This window comes from Bos indicus x Bos taurus, chromosome 12, assembly GCF_003369695.1.
Source record: "Bos indicus x Bos taurus breed Angus x Brahman F1 hybrid chromosome 12, Bos_hybrid_MaternalHap_v2.0, whole genome shotgun sequence".
In the NCBI taxonomy this organism is placed as follows: Eukaryota; Metazoa; Chordata; class Mammalia; order Artiodactyla; family Bovidae; genus Bos; species Bos indicus x Bos taurus.
The window spans coordinates 26299661-26321013 of NC_040087.1; the positions used below are offsets into that span (position 1 = coordinate 26299661).

At 39.2% G+C, this 21353-nt stretch overlaps 2 non-coding genes across 2 annotated transcripts; one reads left to right on the forward strand and one right to left on the reverse strand.

Annotated features, from left to right (window-relative positions):
• The first annotated feature begins 18600 nt into the window (after positions 1 to 18600).
• On the forward strand, positions 18601 to 18672 carry TRNAC-GCA. Its single transcript has one exon. It is a non-coding gene; the product is annotated as a tRNA-Cys (tRNA).
• Positions 18673 to 19819: 1147 nt separating this feature from the next.
• Positions 19820 to 19891, reverse strand: TRNAC-GCA. Its single transcript has one exon. It is a non-coding gene; the product is annotated as a tRNA-Cys (tRNA).
• Positions 19892 to 21353: the final 1462 nt, after the last annotated feature.

A 21353-nucleotide genomic window follows, 5' to 3' on the forward strand; every position in this document is an offset into this window, starting at 1 on the left:
GTCGCTCAGTCGTGTCTGACTCTTAGCGACCCCATGGACTGCAGCCCACCAGGCTCCTCCGTCCATGGGATTTTCCAGGCTAATTTTAGTAAATTCACGTTTCTAAATGTGCTCTGATTAAGACATGTCCCTTTGTTCAGTTTTCCTTGTTTCTCTCCCAACCCAATCCCTTCATGCTGTTCAATTCTGATTCTTTCTCTGAGATCCACAACCATCTCATTTCTCCAGTACTTTTGAAATTTGTCTATAAAGTCCTATTTCTGTCATCCCAAGAAATATTGGCAATGATAAGCAACCGAAATGAAGCAGAGAAAATGACTATTTCAATAAAAGTTGAATTGAAACATATGTAAAATTTTGAATCAGACAAAAAAGGCAGTCAAAGCCCACCACTTATTCAATATATGATAGTAAAACCCATATTTTTGTTTTAGTCATTTATCTCCAGGTATTTCATAAACATGTTGCTTTCCAATCAATCTGTAAAATTTAAGATGTATTTTCTACAAAATAAGATGTGTGGAACAGTATAGTTTTCAGTCGAGATAGATTTCTTTCTAGAATTTTAAATTACAGTGACTTTGGGCAGGACTTTGCCTTAAAAAAGGAGTTGAATTGATACCAAAATTAAATGGTTAGTATCTTAGATTAGATTTTTTCCTCAATAAACAACCCACCTCCAAGAAATGGTTTAATATTGCTCAATATGTTGATATTTAGTAAGTATTTAAAGATATTAGCTTTATAGAAATTTTGTTTCTTTTGATCTAAACACATACTCATTATAATTACCATCAACATTTTTAAAACCCTGACATTTCAGTAGTTTTTGTGGCTTGGCAAACATTAAGAGATAACTTTTAAAAATATCTAAATCTCCTGTCTTAGCATTTAAGAAAGATTAATAATGTTCAATAAAACTCCATATATAATCAAATTATAGTAATGATACTCATAAAAAGGACAGAGTTTTTAATTCATTCATCAGATTCTCTTCAACTATTTCAAAGGTCTTAAGTAATTATGTTATTAGTTATTCTATTCAGGCCATTTCGTGAGGAATATAGAAGCAAATTATTTCTGGGAAAAGACACTGATAAAAAATTTACAAGATACACACTTTCCACTAAGTAGTTGGTCCTCATTCTGCGGCTTTCATTGGTCAAAAATTCTGTGTGCTATACCTGCATTTATGAGAAGAATCTACCTTAGAAATTCTGAATTCAGATTTCGGTTGTGTCATAGACCTTGTTGCTGTTTAGTCACTAAGCCTTTTGTGACCCTATGGACTGTAGCCCCACCGGGCTTCTCTGTCAATGGGATTTTCCAGGCAAGAATACTGGAGTGGGTTGCCATTTCCTTCTCTAGGGGATCTTCTTGACTAAGGGAGTGAACCCAAGACTCCTGCATCTGCAGGGAAATTCTTCGTCACTGAGCCACCTGGGAAGCCCATCATAGACCTTATGTATAGTCAGTATTCTTTTTCTCTTTTTATCTTGATTTATTCCTCTATATAGTGACTAAAACTAAAATCTATTTCTCTCACATGATAGCAGGTGCTTTGATAATAAGAAATATGAGACAAATGTTAAATATCTGCATCGAACTATAAAACTGAGAAAAGAGGTGGTTTACTGTTGTTTGCACGCTAAAAAAATGTTTGCATTTCTCCTGTGTGAAGCACAACTAACATACTCAAAGGAAGTAGGTGGGATTAAAAGCAGTACATACACACAGCTAGGGATTCCTGAAGCAAAGAGCTATTTGCAGATACTATGCATAAAAAAAAATCATCATATGATCTGTTGAGCTAATTTTATGTATTTTCTCTGCACAGTCCTTGATTACGAAGTCAAGAGGACACACCATTGTTGTCTTTTGAGTATCACTAGTAAAAGTAACTGGAATTTAATTTCAGAGGATCCTGAGTATAGTTGGTATTATAATAGATCAATGTTGAAATGAGCTTTGAGTATGAGACTGATGAAGTCCATTATACCAGCATACCTAAAATAATTATTCTACTCTCAAGACCACATTTCAGAAGAACTCACCTTATACATACCAAAGGGATAGAAACAGCTGGGGACTGTCCTAATTCATTTGCATTCATTGCAAAAATCTGGCCATCATTATAAAGCATCCCCTTACCCAAAGAAAAGAGATGTTATCTTTGTTGCTGTTCCATCCTGCTTATAAGCATATCATCCTGGATTGTATCTCTCTTCATCATCATGCAACCTATAGTCTTCCCGGTACTCTGTCCTTAAAGAGAATACTGTATCGACTTATGAGATTTAGAAACTATTGAGTGTAACTGTACAGACCTGTTTGTGTGTTTATTCTGGTGAGTGCTGGTGACTAAAGGGCAGAGGTGGGCACTCTAACCACAACTAGTACTTAGTAGGCACTTAAAAAACAATGATGATGGAAGCTGAATTGTGCTGATTGCAAAGATGCCTGGAGACAGAAATGTCTAGAGTGGACTCTTGACTTTGAGATTATCTTCTAGTGTTTACTTTTATTTGTTTAGTTATTTTAAAATAATTAAAATGATTATACTTGGCAGCGACAGAATCCTGTTAACCACAGCCTTTTTCACATGAAGGAGAGAAAATACATTTGCTTTGCCTGTTTAAATTGATAGCTGTGAGCTTACCAAAGGACAAAACTGGAATTCCCCTGAAGCAATAAATATTGCTGTGGATTAAAGAAAGAAGCATTGCTTTTCTTAAAGTGCACCTTTATAAATAGAAAGCGGATGCAGTAACAGCAGAGTTGAGATATTACTCTTTCTGAGAAGGGGAACTCAGAGGCTCCACAGCATCAGAATACAGAGATTAAGGCAGAAACGGGGTCAATGTGGTCAGAGCTCGTTTCTTTAACAGGACATACAGTAGTCCAGTGGTCATAGGCGCTGCTCCATTTCCATGATAAACATGTAGACATATTACCTCCTATGGACTTCCCAGGTGGTTCAGTGGTAGTGAATCTGCCTACCAGTGCAGGAGACACCAGAGGCTTGGGTTCAATCCCTGGGTTGGGAAGATCCCTTGGAGAAGTAAATGGCAACCCACTCCAGTATTCCTGTCTGGGAAATCCTATAGACAGAGAAGCCTGGCGGGCTACAGTCCTTGGGGTTGCAAGAGTCAGACAGGACTTAGAAACTAGACAACAAACTACTAAGGGTTACAGAAGAGAACTCATTGCCAGGTCACCTTTGTTCAGACACTTCAGTGTGTTCCCAGGCTCTGACGATGAGTGTCTTGAAATGACTATGAACTGAAAGAACTGTCTGGTAACCAACATGCAAATAAGCACCCCCAAAATTCTTCCCCTGGCAGAATTCAGTGTGGGTTGCCCGGAGTGCTTATTTGAATGTCAATTCCTGGGATCTTCCTGCTCACTTTATTTCACTTGCTGGCTGGGTTTTAGTTCAAGAGTGAATTGGAGAGCATTACCGTAGAATTGTTGTCTTCCTTTGGTAATTTGCTATCTTTGGTAATTCACCCCATTACCTTTTTACTCACTTGTAGGTTGTACTTCCTAATAAGCCCTACAGCCTTTCCAGAGTCTTGGGAAAACCATGGCTGTTTCCCAAAAACTGTTCTAGTGTTCTCCTCCCATTATTTTATGGCAACCCACTCCAGTATTCTTGCCTGGAAAATTCCATGCACTGAGGAGCCTGGTAGGCTACAGTCCTTGGGGTCACAAACAGTCAGATGTGACTGAGCGACTTCACTTTCACTTTCCCATTATTTTACTATTCATTATATTTCAAAAGTGCTCGCTGTGGGGAAGGGAAAATCTTTTCTCTATCCTTCTAGGTTATTTGGCTGGTCAGAATTAAGTGAGCATGAGAGAGATCAACAGGAGAAAATAAAATTTAATTATTTGTGTTTGAAGGCTCCATAAGAATATGAGTCTAAAGCAGGCCAGGCAACTGAAGCTTCTATGCCATCTGAGAGAAAGAGAAGCAGATAGGGGTTTGGGACTTCAAAGGGAAGGGAGACAATTTATAGGAAGATGACGTCTATTAAAAAAACAAAACAAAACATGCACAATGTAAGAGTTGTGAGTAAAGTTTTATTCGGGGCAAGTTGAGGTAAAAAGCATGGGAGAAAGCCTGTCAAATAGCTCTGAGGAACTGCTCAGAGGAGATATTGGGGGAGGTCTCTATGGACATGATTTTAGTAAAGGATGTGTACATGTAGTTAAGCACACATTTAGGCAGAAGGTTGAGGCCAGTCACAAGAATGTTACTGCTAGTCATGAGGAACAGATATCTCCTTTCATGATTTTACTGCTTTTCTGGATATGAGAAGATTCAAGATATTGGGCTCATAAATCTGAAAATATCTACCTGAAGGCCTGTTCTGCCAGTTTCTCCCAGACTACAGAGTGCTTCATTCTGACCTCTTCCCTGAACACCTTTCAGAGTGTGTTGAAGGTCAGCAGCTGCAGTGCCTAAGCACTCTATTCTTGTAGAGCCTGATGACAAGTGATACTTCTTAGTTGGCAATGAAAAAAGCAAATGTTTGGCAAACAAATGATTTCCAGGCCACACAGAGACAATGGGCAGATACAACACTTTGAGCAAACAAAATGCTTAGTTTCTCCTACAGTGCCACATCTAGTTCATATTATGTTTCAGTACTTTATGGTGATAGTTCTTCCTGGAACAGACCTTTTATATGAATTATTTCAGGCAGTTAATGGGAGGAGATGCTTTTGTTTCTTAAAAAAACCAGCCCCGAATAATCATCAAGTCAAAGAGAAATATTTAGTCATAGTAAGTTTTGTTAACCAAATAATACATAGCTCTGGGGTATCTCTTTCTTTGTTTTTTTAAAAACTATTACCATTCCTTTTATTTATTTATTTAAAATATTTATCTATTTGGCTATGCCAGATCTTGTTTGCCCCACATGGGATTTTTAGTTGTGGCATGTGAACACTTAGTTACCGCATGTGGGATCTAGTTCCCAACTAGGGATCGAACCTGGGCTGCCAGCATTGGGAGCACAGAGTCAAGAGTCTTTGCCACTGAACCACCAGGGAAGTACCCTCTAGGATGTGGAGCATACTTATTGCCATATCTCCAATGATTGAATAATCCCCAGTCACATCACTAAAAATGATGGACTAATTGAAGATTGCTCCTGCTCCTAATACTATTTATTTATGCGTATTATTCTTCTAGAAAAGATTTGAAGAGTTGTGTCATTTATGTATGAGTAATTAAGTATATCAACTGTCCTTACTTGAAGTGGTCTCTGGCATATGTTTTCATTGTAACTTTTAGAACTGTTTCAGCTAAAGTTTTGTCTCACACCTTGTGAAACATATATTTGATCTTATCCCTGGTTCCTGGCACAAAACTTCCAAGCACTTGTAATTTCTTTAGAGATAAGGCTGAGAAGAGAATGTTCTGTTATTCACAATAAGCCCCTCTCAACCACATCTTAGTTTGTGCTAATAAAGTGACTCTTGGAGGATGGGACCTGGTTTCCAGAGAAACTAAACATGCAATTAGATGGTTGGATCTTTTAGCCCCACCTCCCAGCCTGCCAGAAGAAGAGGACTGGAAATTGTCTTCCTCTGTCTGAATTATTTCACTTAGCATAATATACTCTAATTAAGTCCATCCATGCTGTAGCAAATGACAAGATTTATTTTTCATGGCTGAATAATATTCCCCTGTGTGCTATGCTAAGTTGCTTCAGTCATGTCCAGTTCTTTGTGACTCTATGGACTGTAGCCTGCCAGGCTCCTCTGTCCATGGGATTCTCCAGGCAAGAATACTGGAGTGGGTTGCCATACCCTCCTCCAGGGTTTCTTCACTACCCAGGGATTGAATCTCTTACATTGCCTGCATTGGCAGGAGGGTTCTTTACCACCAATACCACCTGGGAAGACCCTGTGTATATAAATGCAACCTAGTGACTATCCACAGTAAGTGGATAAAGAATCTTCTTTATCCACAATGAAATATATATATTAAGAAGATATATTTTAGGTTTCAATTTTGGGAAGGCAAAATATGAAAAGTTGTTAGGCGATTTGAATGCTTGGTTGAGCCAGAATGGGCTTCCCAGGTGGCTCAGACGGTAAAGAATCCACCTTCAATGTGGGAGATCCTGGTTCAATCCCTCATGCAGGAAGATCCCCTGGAGGAGGAAATGGGAACCCACTCCAGTATTCTTGCCAGGAGAATTCCATGGACAGAGGAGCCTGGTAGGCTACAGTCCATGGGGTCACAAAAAATTGGACACAACTAAGTGACTAAGTCACAAAAAGTTGGACACAACTAAGTGACACTTTCACTTTTTTTTGAGCCAGGATTATGGGATATTTGGCTATCTAAGATCATGGGATGCTTAAATACCAAAGTGACTATAAAATATTTTAAAAGTAAGTCTGGAAAGTAACTTGATTGGAAAGAACCTTAACTTTCTCCTAAATGAGAAATGTTTGTTTTCTTGAATAATCAAAGAAATAATAAACATAATCTGTGAAAATGAGTCTGTAATACAGAATTTTTTCCATCTAGACAGAAGATAAAAATAAACTTTCATGACTATTTATCAATACCTAGTCATAATCCAAGACAAATTTTTTCATTTTAACAGAAAACTAAATTCTGGTTTTACATTATTATAATATTTGATATAAAGCTCTTTTTGAAAATTTTATAAACAAAACTATCAAACTATAGCCACCTCTGACCAGGATGAATAAAATTCCCTTTTACTGAACCTCTGTAACTTCCTATTTCCTATATAGTCTTTATAGTACAGGTTTTCAAAGTGGAAAAATATGAAAACATTCATAAAACACTCCAAATATAGATTCTCCATGCCATCAAAAAATAAGAGATAAAAAGCATATAAACTTATAGTTATACTTAGTAATTAATGCTTCAGTGAGTATTCCATCTTACTTGGAAATGATCTGGTATTTAATGAATATCCATTAATTTATTCAATTTAATATCAGTCCAAGATTTTAAATTATCTAAAAATCTTGGAAGCTATCATTTAGCTGACATATTATAAAATATAATTAATGTTGAAATAAAGTTATTAGAATAGTGATTTAATTTGATTAAACACATATTCACATTATTCAAAACCTTAAACAATTAGTAGAAATAATGCTCAGTTCAGTTCAGTTGCTCAGTCCTATCTGACTCTTTGCAAATTCAGCACGTCAGGCTTCCCTCTCCATCACCAACTCCCAGAGCCTACTCAAACTCATGTCATCACATCAGTGACATGTCATCGCATCATGTCATTGCATCTCATCCTCTGTCGTCCCCTTCTCTTCCCACCTTCAATCTTTTCCAGCATCAGGGTCTTTTCAAATGAGTTGGTTCTTTGCATCAGGTGGCCAAAGTATTAGAGCTTCAGCTTCAGCATCAGTCCTTCCAATGAATATTCAGGACTGATTTCCTTTAGGATGGACAGGTTGGATCTCCTTGCAGTCCAAGGGACTCTCAAGAGTCTTCTCCAACACCACAATTCAAAAGCATCAATTCTTCGGCGCTCAGCTTTCTTCATAGTTCAACTCTCACATCCATACATGACTACTGGAAAAACCATAGCTTTGACTAGCTGGACCTTTGTTGGTAAAGTAATGTCTATGCTTTTTAATATGCTGTCTAGGTTGGTCATAGCTTTTCTTCCAAGAAGCAAGCGTCTTTTAATTTCATCACTGAAGCCACCATCTGCAGTGATTTTGGAGCCCAAAAGAATAAAGTCTGTCACTGTTTCCATTGTTTCCCCATCTATTTGCCATGAAGTGATGGGACCAGATGCCATGATCTTAGTTTTCAGAATGTTGAGTTTTAGGCCAACTTTTTCACTCTCCTCTTTCACTTTTATCTAAAGGCTCTTTAGTTCCTCTTCGCTTTCTGCCATAAGGGTGGTGTCATCTGCATATCTGAGGCTATTGATATTTCCTCAGAAGTAATGCTAGCTTATTGAAGTAGTGCTAGCTTATTCCATAAGTAAGCCTGTATGAATGTAAGAAGAACATACCCAAGTAAAATAAAAATGTAATCTTATATGATTCTTAAATGATGATATCCCAGAAAAGATAAAACTGTTTTTACCAAAACAATATTAGTCTCATTTGCAAAAACTTATCCAAATTATGTGAACTTGAATTCTTAAATTACTTCAGTTAATTTCATTAAAAATATCTTTTTTAGCTCACTAAAATTATTAAAAGATAAGTTTCTTTCATTTCTCAGAATTTTATTAATATTCAATTTATATAAATACCATTTATCCCTATAAGTCAATTAAAATAGAGCTCCTTTAATTGGAGAGACTGTTATCTAATTTATGAATCTTACACACTCACTCAACAGTTAAAGGTCGTTGTAAATTATAGACGTATAAAGATTCAGAAAAGATATATAATATTTGTATAATATTTGAAAAAGAGCTTATTATAGCTTGAGTTTTAAAATTTCAGCCATGGGTCAAACATACATATAGAAATACAAAACTCACAAGTTCAGATATTCACTTCCCATTGGGCATGACATTCTCAAATGATTTGAGCTCAAAAGAGGAAAATAGACAAACAAATGTCTTGAACACATCTCTTCTTACAATTCAGATCAAGAAAGTGAATCCCTTGAACTTATAGAAGCAATGGAGCTAAGAATTGTTTTATACTTTGAAAAGGTTATGTAAAAAATGCTGATTATGTGACACAGACTCTCTGTGGCCCATAAAATCGGAAATATTTACTATCTGGCCTTTAACAGAAAATGCTTCCCTACCCCTGAGACTCAGTCAGAGGCCTCCAAATGGTTGCAGAAGCATTTGGACTCTTGTCTTATGAAGGCACAAGAAGCCTATTCAGTTTTTGAATTTCTAAAACAACCTCTGAAGCCTACATCAGAACAGTAGTTTCTAAAATTAAGGTTTTTCCTTCTCAAGAACTTAGCTGGTTTGAGAGTGAAAAATAAATGCTTCTTAAAAATCAAGAGAGATGTTGGTACCATAACAATTTCTTAGAACAGGGATAAAGACTCATTTTGCTATGGCCCAGGGAAATCAAAAGAATGTTGGGTTGTGCCTGAGTAGGAGGTGTGTCCTGCCTTTAGAGGAGGTCAATGAGCCTAGAAGGAGGAGAACCTGGTGACCTCTGCTCTCAGGAAGATGGACCAGTGCCTGCAATCTGCCTACATTTGAGATGACAACTTCACAGTATCTGAGCTGAGGCATATGGTGAGCTGATCCTCACTTGGGTGTGAGGGTCTCCTTCCACAGATGTCTATAATTGCCTGTGGATAACTCAGCAGAAGATACACCCCAAGATTTAGTGGTTGTCATTGCTTAATCACTGCCATGACTGACTCTTTGTGACTCCATGCACTGTAGCCACTAGGCTCCTCTGTCCATTGGATTGAGTGGGTTGCCATTTCCTTCTCCAGAGGTTCTTTCTGGCCCATGAATCAAGCGCAAGTCTCCTGCATTGGCAGGTGGATTCTTTACCACTGAGCCACCTGGGAAGCCTAACACTTTTTGGAGCCCCATTCAAATTGCCTATGTGCATACCCCCACTTTTTAATGGCCCAAAACACAGAGGTTAGAAATGGGGGTAAGAAAACTGGCTTTAATCCCAGAAAGATGATGACAGTGCAGAGGACAAAATGCATGTGTATATTTGGGTAGGTCTGCACAACAATAAAACCTAATCCCATTATATCTCTGGTAAAAGGAGGATAATAACCTCATACAGTTGTTTCAGAGATTAAATGAAATAATAAGTGTAAAACTCTTAGCATGCAGCCTGGCACATGATCAGTGCTCAGTAAATGATAGTTAGTAGTATCATCTAAAATGACTTTCTAAATTAAATTAGGGCCGTAGAAAGCCTGGGAAATGGCACTTTACATACACAGAGAAGCCTTCATTGAGTTGCATTCAACTCAGTCTCACAGTCAACATATAATATGTGCAAGGCACTAAGATGTGTGGAGGAGACAATGGTCATAGACACAGTCCCTGTGCTGGACAGGGGCTTCCCAGGTAGCCTGGTGGTAAAGAATCTACCTGCCATTGCAAGAGACCTAGGAGACGTGGGTTCTATCTCTGGGTTGGGAAGATCACCTGGAGGAGGAAATGCCAACCCATTCTACATACTTGTGTGAAAAGTCTCATGTACAGGAAACTGGCGGACTTCCATGGGGTTGCAAAAGAGTCAGACACGATAGTGGCTCAGCATGCACCACCACTGTACTGAATGGAGTAGGGTCAAAATATGTTTTAAAACAGTTTAAATAAGACAGTATGAAAAAACTGCCATGAAAGCTATATAATTATTTCAACAAATTAAGAACTCTTTAATCTCTCTAGCACTTTCTTTTCTATCTAACTAGTTTCTATTTTCCTTCTAATGTATTTTTCTTAAAATTCAAAAGATGTATTTACTAATGAGAATATTAATCTATCTTACACATTTATTGGCCATACTGAGTGATTATTTATGGGCTTTTAAATAAGGATTATCAATAGACTGGATTCTTCTCAAAAGTGTATAGATTGCACTTTATAGATGACCTGTAAGAGTTAAATATCTACTTTTTTCTTACTTTGTCACAGTTAATAGTTTTTCAGCTCAAATTGTGAGAAGGGTTCTAGAAGAGTATGATTACAAAACTGATGAAAGAAAGAAATTTACAGTGTGACTTGTGCTGTCTATGGTCACCACACAATGCCAGAAATAAAAATTATACTTTGGTGGAAAATTAAGTACTGTCAGTCTTCCTGGCTGTCTTCCTGTCACTCTACAACATATTCTAGAATGTTGTCTTTGAACTATTTTTCAGGGTTTGTAAACTGTAGGTAATTGACAGATATGTAAACTCTGTCTTGTCCAGCAGACTTCCTTGCTCCTTGAGAAAAACCAGTTTTGTCCCCATTTACAATTTGATTCCTTTATTCCCTTAAGTTTGTGCTTTTTATATTTCCTTTGAACTGGTTATAACATGTCTGAGTTAAAGAAAAAAAAATATGCTTATGCTTGTTCAAATGGTAAGGAAGACTTTTTTCAGGACTATTGTGATAAATGTCAAGACTATTGAGATACTGGGCTCAACTCCAAATACAGCAAGTGAGTGAAAGTTGCTCAGTCATGTCTGACTCTTTGCGACCCCATGGCACCCCACTCCAGTACTCTTGCCTGGAAAATCCCATGGACGGAGGAGCCTGGTAGGCTGCAGTCCATGGGGTCGCTAAGAGTCAGACACGACTGAGCAACTTCACTTTCACTTTTCACTTTCATGGATTGGAGAAGGAAATGGCCACCCACTCCAGTATTCTTGCCTGGAGAATCCCAGGGATGGGGGAGCCTGGTGGGCTGCCGTCTATGGGGTCGCACAGAGTCGGACATGACTGAAGCGACTTAGCAGCAGTAGCAGCAGCAGGACTGTACAGAATACTGGAGTGGGTAGCCTTTCCCTTCTCCAGGGGATCTTCCCAACCTAGGGATCGAACCCAGGTCTCCCACATTGCAGGTGGATTCTTTATCAGCTGAGCCACCAGGGAAGCTCAAGAATACTAGAGTGGGTAGCCTATCCCTTCTCCAGTGGATCTTCCTGATCCAGGAATCCAACCGGGGTCTCCTGCATTGCAGGCAGATTCTTTACCATCTGAGCTCCCAGGGAAGTCCAAATACAGCAAAAACAGCTGGGAATTTATAGCCAAACAGCTGAGTGAGCAGATGAACAATGAAAATTTACTAAGAGTGGATTTCAAGGGTAGAGGGATTCTTTCTAAACCAACTTAACAGGATTATTCTTGAAGGCAGGCCAGGGTTATCAGATATCAAGGATGGAGATTCTAAATGGATTCTTAGTAAAACTGGGCTATGCAGGTTCATCAGGGACTAAAGGTTGAGACTTAGTTGAAAATAAGACTCAGATGTCATGGAGAGAGATTCACATAATGAGTAAAATAAACATTTTAAACACATATTCATGTTCATATGTTTATAAGAAACATGATTCTGCGTTTTCTGAAAATAATCTTTTAACACAGACAAAACATTTCTTATGGTGTTTAACCACCACATCCAGGACATATATTGATGGAATTTATTTTTAAAGAAGCTCTGAATTCTCAACATTATGGAAAAAAGAAATATCTCAGTTTTTATTAGAAAACACTAAAATATTAAAGGAATCTCTTATAAACAATAGAGCAACAAATACACCACATTATTTTTCTTCTAGAGAGCCACCACATTTAACAAAATTAGGTTTAATTAAAAGAAGAAAATAAAACGGGAAGCTACTGCATGTAACTTGAATATAAAGACATTCATATAAGATGAACATTTCAGGAAATAGAAGGTCTTAAATGCTGATTATGCCAGTTCCATTTAGTAAGAAAATAGTTACCATGGAAATGGTGAGTGTATATGGTATTTCACTTCCACATTAAGACAGCTTCTAAAAGGAATGCATTTAGTGAACACTTGTTCTTAACACTGTTTGAAAGTAGCAGTGGCTCATAAAAAATGTGACAATTTCAATTTAGATTCATTATATTAGTAAGTCTGCTTGTTTTTTTCATTTCACGATAAAATAATTTGAATAAACCTGACCTGTTTTAGGGGTTTTTGTAACCTATATACATTATGTATTTTTACTTCCAGTCTAGGGCCAGAGCGCCATTTTGGTCATAGGTTTTCTTTAGAATATCACATTTTGGGGCGCAATTCTACTTCTAGCCTGCAACATTCGCATATGGCTAATCAATTTTACAGTGTAAAGTAAATCAGAAAGAGCAAAACAAATATCATATATTAAAGCATATATGTGGAATCTGAAAAAATTGGTATAGACAATCTTTTTTATAGAACTAGAGACACAGATATAGAGCACGAATGTATGGATACCAAGGGGGAAGTGGGGGTGGGATGAATTTGGAGATTGGCATTGACATATATACACTACTACTATGTTTAAAACATAACTAATGAGAACCTACTCTATAGCACAGGGAACTCTACTCAATGCTCTGCAGTAACCTAAATGGGAAGGAAACCCAAAAAAGAGGGAATATATGTACACGTATTGCTGATTCACTTTGCTGTACAGTAGAAAGTAACAGAATATTGTAAAGCAACTACACTCCAACAATTTTGAAAAAATTTTAAAAAATTATGTTTGTCCAAAGTCACAGAACACTTAGAATATGGGGACCTGGATTAGGAACCTGGATGTCCTGAAGGTTTCCAAATTTTAGGTTCTTAAATTCATGGACTCAGTTACTAATTTCATATCTCCACCCTTGCCCAGGGCTGGTCATGACACCAGTCTTAAGCTCTGGCCTGGCTGAAGCTGGCCCCAGTCCCCGTGTCCAGCTGCAGGCTCCCCCGCCTTCCCAGCATGCTGCTTCCATCTGTCAGCAGCACTCAGGTTCACCGGGCTTTTCCCGATCTCTTTATGTTACACCCAAAAACAACCACTCATCTTAACCAAGAAATGTATTGATTCTGGGTAAGTAAGTATCAATAGCTATTAATTTCATGATTCTAGTTCTAATGTACCTTTGGGCATAAGGATGGATTGTTTAAAGTGTAGCTTCTCTGACATTCTGTGTATCTTTAGAAGGCTGTTTTAAATATTTATAAGTACACACCAAGTTGAGAGATCAGTACTGTATTAGAAACCAGAAGGATTTTAATTCTAGCTCTGCCACCAATTAGCTAAGTGACTTGGGTAAATCACCTCCATTACTCCCAGAAAATAAGAGGACTGGAATACTCCTTTCGCGTATTTCTAGCATGAACATTAAGAAGGCTCTAGACATCAGAGTAGAAAAAAAGACGCTAAAAATACAAGCCAAAGTCTTCAGCATCCAGATTTTTCTAGCATGTGATTTCTATTACTCATTCCATAAAAGCAATTAACATAGTCTTGGGCTCATGAATAATGTTTGAATGGTTGAAGAATGAAGGGGACAAAATCAATTTACTTCCTAAATATATCTTGAATCTGTCACTTCTAAATCCGTGTTGTCACTGTCCTACTTCAGCCATCACTTTTTTTTCCCCCCACCCAGCTGCCAGCTAGCCTCTTATGGGGTCTTTTTGCCCCTATTGCCATATCCCCTTACACTCATACTCCATGTGACCATCCACGTGCCAGAACCTATATCTGCCTCCTGCTCATCAAGCATTTTTTTCCTCAGTACATTTAATATGCTACTCAGCATCTCTCCAACCCCAAATCCTATTCCCATGCTCCGTTTCATTGTGGATACCAGTACCTACAGAGTCGCCAAGCATGAAAATTCTGTTAGCAGTTCTTAAGTCAGGCCTTGCACGAGTCAGCCTGTCTGGTGTCACTCGAGCCCACCCACAGAATAAGACTCAGTTCAGTTCAGAAGCAAAGTCTTTATCAGAGAATGGAGACATGTGAGCGTAAACGCTCTCTTGCGGTGGCATCAGGTGGTGGGCAGGGCGGCTTTTCAGGGATCTAGTCAGCGAGGAGGAGCGGGGTTCGGGCCTGGCCCCGCTGTGCAGTTCCTGCCTCCCTTCCAGGATCGCGCAGCCTCTCTGCACCTGGCCTGCCGCCATCTTGCCTGAGAGCTGTTTTAGGCGCTTGTACACCCCCTGAGGAGAAGGCAATGACACCCCACTCCAGTGTTCTTGCCTGGAAAATCCCATGGACGGAGGACCCTGGTAGGCAGCAGTCCATGGGGTCGCTAAGAGTTGGACACAACTGAGCGACTTCACTTTCACTTTTCACTTTCATGCATTGGAGAAGGAAATGGCAACCCACTCCAGTGTTCTTGCCTGGAGAATCCCAGGGACGGGGGGGGTGGGCGGGGGGGCCTGGTGGGCTGCCTGCCGCCTATGGGGTCGCACAGAATCAGACACGACTGAAGCGACTTAGCAGCAGTAGCAGCAGCACACGCCCTGAGGTGATGTGCAGCCCAGCCGGTTCATACCAGGAACTTTGGTTTGAAGCTCCAGGTATTCGGCCTCTGCACGCCCCACCTTATAAGCCAGTGGAACTAAGCACAAAGGAAAAGGGGCGGCGGTGGAGTGGGGGTGGGGGGACGGTTAGACTTTATCTTATTACCCGAAACCTGTTTTTATTATTTGGGATTCGTTAAAGGGCTTTGCCATTGACAACTGGGAAGTGACATTGACTGTTTTCTCACCCCAGCTCTTTATCTATGATCAATTCAGTTAATTCTGTCCATCCTTAATATCTTTAAAATGTTCCCCCCTCTCTTGTCCACTGATGCTGATTTCACTAAAGCCACCTGGGTTTTACAGTAGCAGCCTCTGAACTAGAGACTGGCTTCTTTAGTCTTGGCCCCTCTTTCCTTCTGTGAAGGTGCACACAGGTGGTCTCCACTCTAGATGGATCGTTACTCCCATAAGCTGTAGAGAGTCAAAAATTGTCTTACTCTGCCTTTTCTCTATAAAAGTCTCTGCCCAGTCCCAGTTGGTAGAACATTCCTAACCACTTCTGGTTTGGTGCTGCTGGGTTGAAATTTATTGTTGCTCAAATAAACTTTTTCAAAAAATAATTTTTTGGCTGCTCCGAATCTTAGTTATGGCACGCTGAATCTTAGGTTTTCCTCATTACATGCAGGATCTTTTAGTCCTTGGCATATGGATCTAGTTCCCTGTTGTTATTGTTGTTCAGTTGCTTAGTCGTGTCTGACTCTTTGTGACCCCATGGATTGCAGCATGCCAGGCTTCCCAGTCCTTCACCAGGGACCAAACCTAGGCTCCATGAATTTGAAGCGGGCAGTCTTAGCTGCTGGACCACCAGGGAAGTCCCTGCTTAAATAAGCTTTGAACTTTGAACACTCCAGAGTTCATCTTTTAATAGTGGCAAACCGAGGGCCCAGACTCTGGCCACTCTGCCTCTGGAGCCTCATTCTCCTGTGCCTCCTAGCCTTAGACTTGATGTTTCACCCCCGTAACTCTGAGTAGTTGTTCCAAATACAGATTGTTAGATCCTGTCTTCTAGGTCTCTGCTCTATTAGGACTTGCTTCCTATACCTCCTTTAGTCCTCAGCTCAAGTGTAGCATCTTTCAGGCTCTTCTCTGACCTGTCCTTCCTCCTCTTTTAGGTGCTCCAGTTCACACTTCCACCATGCTCTGTTTGCATCTCCAGCATTGCATTCAGCATCCTGGATGATATAATTGCCTGCTTTTTTAATATCTTTCCCTGACTGGGTTGTGTGCATCTGAAGGCAGGGACTGTGTTCTGTCTTCTGATGGAGGAATAACCTTTGGTTGGGGACTGATTGCATGTGGGATGGTGGAATTGCCAGGATTTCCATGTAGAAGGAGCTGAGTTGAGAGAGGGGGTTGGGGAATAAGATGAGGCTAAAATGTGAGCAGTGGCCAGACTCTGAAAACTTTCCAAGCCGTTGTCCATTTCTGAGTTATTTTTCCTCTTATTAATAGGCATTGTTTGGCTATGCTTTTCCAGACAAAAATGAAGCAGAATATAAATGCAATGTTTTTTGTTTTTCTTTCACAGAAGCAAAGAAAGTGATTTATCTCTTCATTTGGGGGGGAAAAAAAAAAGATCAGCTAACAAAGGGAGTGGTTGTAAACAATAGAATTAATTGCCTCTCCTAGGACTATTATTTGGTATCTATTTAAGGCTACTAGATTTTATTTTAATTACTCTGTTGTATACTCTATTTGCATATATTTGCATACCTCTCAGTGATGCCTTTAAGGAATCTAAGATGACTTCAGCTGTCTACAAGCCTTGCCTTCAGAGCTTAAAAAAAATAGAATAGCTCACAGAGAACAAAAGAAAGTGTCTCAGGGCAGAGATATGTCAGAACATCAAGGGTTCTCCTCTCAGTATTGTGAACCCAAGATCACATGCCCAATACACAGCAAGGCCAAGCAAATGAAAAAGTCAAGAGTTCGGAGTGCAGAAAGGTTTTTTTGCAAGGGCCACACAAGAAGAGCAGGGAAGCTGATGCCCAAATCAGCTGAACTCCCCAAAGAGTTTCAGAGAAGCATTTTAAAAGACAAGGTGAGGGAGAAGAGTCTTAAGGTGTGTGATCAGTTCTTTAACAATTCTCCGATTGGTTGATGGTGAGGTAACAGAGCATTGCCAGAAGGGTTAACATTATCAATCCTCAGGCTCCACTACGTCTGGGGGCTACAGGCTCATGGTCTTCAAGTAGATTACCTAATTATTTCTGGTACTCTTTTCACAAGGTATGCTAGACTGAATAATGGGTTCCCAGAGACTTTATATCTAATCCCCAGGATGTAAAATATGTTACCATAAAAGACAAACTGGTATTTGCAGACATAATTAAATTAAGGTTTTTGAAATGGAAGATTGTTTTGCATTATCTGATTGAGACCAGTATTATCATAAGGATTATATAAAAGAGAAGGGTATGTGGTGTGATAATGGAGGCAGAGATTGGGGTGATATGCTTTGGATATGGAGGAAGGGACCATAAGCCAAGGAATGTGGGTGGGCACTAGAAGCTGAAAAAAAGAAGGGAATTGTAGTCTCCCCTCAGAACCTCTAGAAGGAACCGTCCCTGCCAACGTCTTGATTTTAGCTGATTGAACCTTGCTTTGTATTTCTGATCTCCCAGAAATGTAAGGGGGGTTGTATTTGTGTTGTTTTAAGACAAGTGGTGGTGACTTGTTACAGTGACAATAGCAAATACATAAATTAAAGCAAAACAAATCTTTGTGATTTTCCAAGTGTGCGAGCGTGCTCAGTTGGGTCCAACTCTTTGCAACCCCGTGGACTGTAGCCTGTCAGGCTCCTCTGTCCATGGGATTTCTCAGGCAAGAATACTGGAGTGGGTTGCCATTTCCTTCTCCAGGGGAACTTCCTGACCCAGGGATTGAACCCCATGGCTCAAAGGCAGATTCTTCACCACTGCACCACCTGGGAAACCCCAGGACCCTCTGGAAAACACCAAAGTCAGTTTAGGTGTAAAAAACACTTTGAATTTTCTCCCCATTTTAAAATCTGATACTGAAAGGAAAAAGTCAGAAGTTTGGGGAAATTTGGTCCCTTATTAACAGAGTAACTTCCAAAGTGTCTCAGTGGTAAAGAATTCTGCTGCCAATGCAGCAGATGCAGGAGACTGGGTTTAATTTCTGGGTCAGGAAGGTCCTTGGAGGAGGAAATGTCAGCCCACTCCGGTATTCTTGCCTGGGAAATCTCATGGACAGAGGAGCCTGGCAGGCTACAGTCTATGGGGTTGCAAAGAGTTGGATAGGAATAAGCATGTATGCACACAGACATATGTATGAATACATATATGTGTCAAACTTGAGTTGTATATATACACACACACATATATGTAATCTTTGCTTCTGCTTATAGTGCAATGGGCTTTTCCTTGAAGTTGTATTATTCAGGGTTTCTCATATAATATATATACATTTATACATATAAAACTATGCTTTCTGACAAATGTTATATTTTATCTTATTAGAAATTACCCCCAGAAAAGAATTATCCACGTGTAACTAAATCATTTTGCTGTAGAGCAGAAATTAGCACATTTTAAATTAGTTGGACTTAAACAAAATTTGGCTTCCCTGGTAGCTCAGATGGTAAAGCGTCTGCCTGCAATGCAGGAGACCCAGGTTCGATCCCTGGGTTGGGAAGATCCCCTGAAGAAGGAAATGGCAATCCACTCCAGTATTCTTGCCTGGAAAATCCCATGGATGGAGGAGCCTGGTAGGCTACAGTCCATGTGATCACAAAGAGTCAGAAACAACTGAGTGACTTCACGTTCACTTTCCACAAAATTTAAAAAATTATCCAGATACCCAAAGATTATTTATTAATTAACCCAATTTAATATTATCTTAAGTTCTTAATGTTAACTAAAGATCTTGAATATTATGTGTAAATTGGTATATTATAGAACACAGTCACTGATGACATTAAACAGATTTAATTATCAGAATTGTAATTTAATTTGTTTAATTTGTTACCAGAATTTGTTTAAATTAAATAATTTTATGTTTTTTATAACCCCAAATTTTATATGAAATATGTTGTCTTGTCCGAACAGTAAACACATAGGAGTTTTGAGGACTTCAGATGAAATTGTTTATTCATGAGAAAAAAAAATAGAAATCTATTGTTAAATGTTTTCTTGTATTATAGTCTACATAGATAAAGTCAGGGAGAAGATATATAGCTGCTTTTAAACTGAAGTGGTCAAACAAGTCTAATATGTCCAAGGATTCACTTTGGTTACATAAACTTGGGTTTTTACATAAAAATGCTTCTCAGCAAGCAGTTTTCCTGTTAGCTATTTGTTGGTTTGTGGATTTGGGAAATGAATGATAACATATTTAAAGTATTAGAAGTTTAGTTTACTTTCTGGGAATTCTGGTAATATTACATTTTTGTACAGGCTTATTATTATTTATAACAATCAGAACAGAGCTCCTTTGTGAGGTTTTATAATCTATTTTGTTAATACTTGCCCAGTGTAGTTACGTATTTGAGACTTAGGCAACAAGAGGGAAGTGAAAGTGAAGTTGCTCAGTCGTGTCCGACTCTTTGCAGCCCCATGGACTGTAGCCTACCAGGCTCCTCCGTCCATGGGATTTTCCAAGCAAGAATACTGGAGTGGGTTGCCATTACCTTCTGCGAACAAGAGGGAAAGAAAAGTGAAGTCTCTCAGTCATGTCTGACTCTTTGTGACCACATGAACTTCAGCCTACCAGGCTCCTCCATCCATGGGATTTTCCAGGCAAGAATACTGGAGTGGATCGTCATTTCCTTCTCCAGGAGATCTTCCCAACCCAGGGATCGAACCTGGGTCTCCTGCATTGCAGGCAGACGCTTTACCATCTGAGCCACCAGGGAAGCCAAACAAGAGGGAAAGATGTTCTCAACGACAAACAGCTGGTCAAATAGCTTGACTCTCCAGTTCTGCAACATCAGCCATAGGTCAAAAATCACAAAACACAAGTGGACACTTTAAAAAACTGATTTGAGCTTGCCAACAACTCGACAAAGAAATGAATATGCCAGCAAACCAGATTTTCTGCTTTTTTCCTGATCTCTATCATATGTTTGGGAATCTTGTGATAGGACAACCCCCCTCCCCACCCCCACCACACACACAAACTGCCAAAATGTTATCTTTAAAATTTTAAAATATTACTCTCATACAGATATGGACTAAATGCATGTAAAAGACTTATTTAATTCATTGGTAAGGGAACCAGACAAGTGGTAAAGCTGGTTCAAAATGCATTTGAGGCAAAGTGCATTTAAAGGCAATGAAGAAAAAAAAAAAAAAAGATTGCCAGGTAGATACAAAATTGTTTTATAAAGTGCAATAAAGGTATAATCTTTGGAGTTATTTTTTTCTGCACAAAAATCATTTAATTTCTATAAGATAAAAATCTGATAGTCACAGTTTAACTTCATAGCATCTGAACCCTAATTAACAGTAAATGGTATGACAAAGGTACAGTCCCATGGACAATTAAATATTCCCTTCATGGGTCTATCAGACAATGGTTCAGTATAACAGTGAAACAGGACAAGCAACCTTCCTTTTTCCTCATTTTGCAATTTTTTAACTTTATGAGTATGATATTCTCCTGTAGTTGGCCCCAGGGAACTTACACAGAAATGTAGATTTCCACTGTCAGAAAGGGAAGGTCTCTCTAATTCATTCAACAAAAATATTTGACATGTATTTAGTGCTAGACACTGTCCTGGGCCCAAGAGTATAGCAATAAGCAAATCATTGCAAAATATCTCATGGTCCTTACATTCTAGTAGTATCCCTGGTGGCTCAGACAGTAAAAAAAAAAATCCACCTGCAATGAGGGAGACATGGGTTTGATCCCTGGGTTGGGAAGATCCCCTGGAGGAGGGCAGTAGGAGGAGACAGATTATAAGCAACAGGTGGCTACATGTTAGGTGGAGACTGTTGGGGTGTTGAGATGTGTGACAGTGTCAAATGATGGAAAAGTGCTAAGAATCAAGCAAGAAGTGGGAAAGGGGAATGTTACCATTTTTAGGAAACACTCATAGAAGTGACACTTGAGTGGATATAAAGGGAGCGAGGAGGACTGGTGCCAAGGTTGGGCACAGGGAGATGATGGAGTTTGTATTGTGCTCCCTCGGAGAGAAGGATGTGAAGAGGGAACTTCTAACAGTCAGGTATGGACTTAGATGCCATTTCAGAACTTTGGCGTTATTGCATGTAACCATTGGGTGGTCAAATACTGTGCAATAATCATGCATAATAACCATTGTATGGTTCTAAAAGTTTGGCCTTTACCATGGCTGATAAATTTGGGGCTCAGTT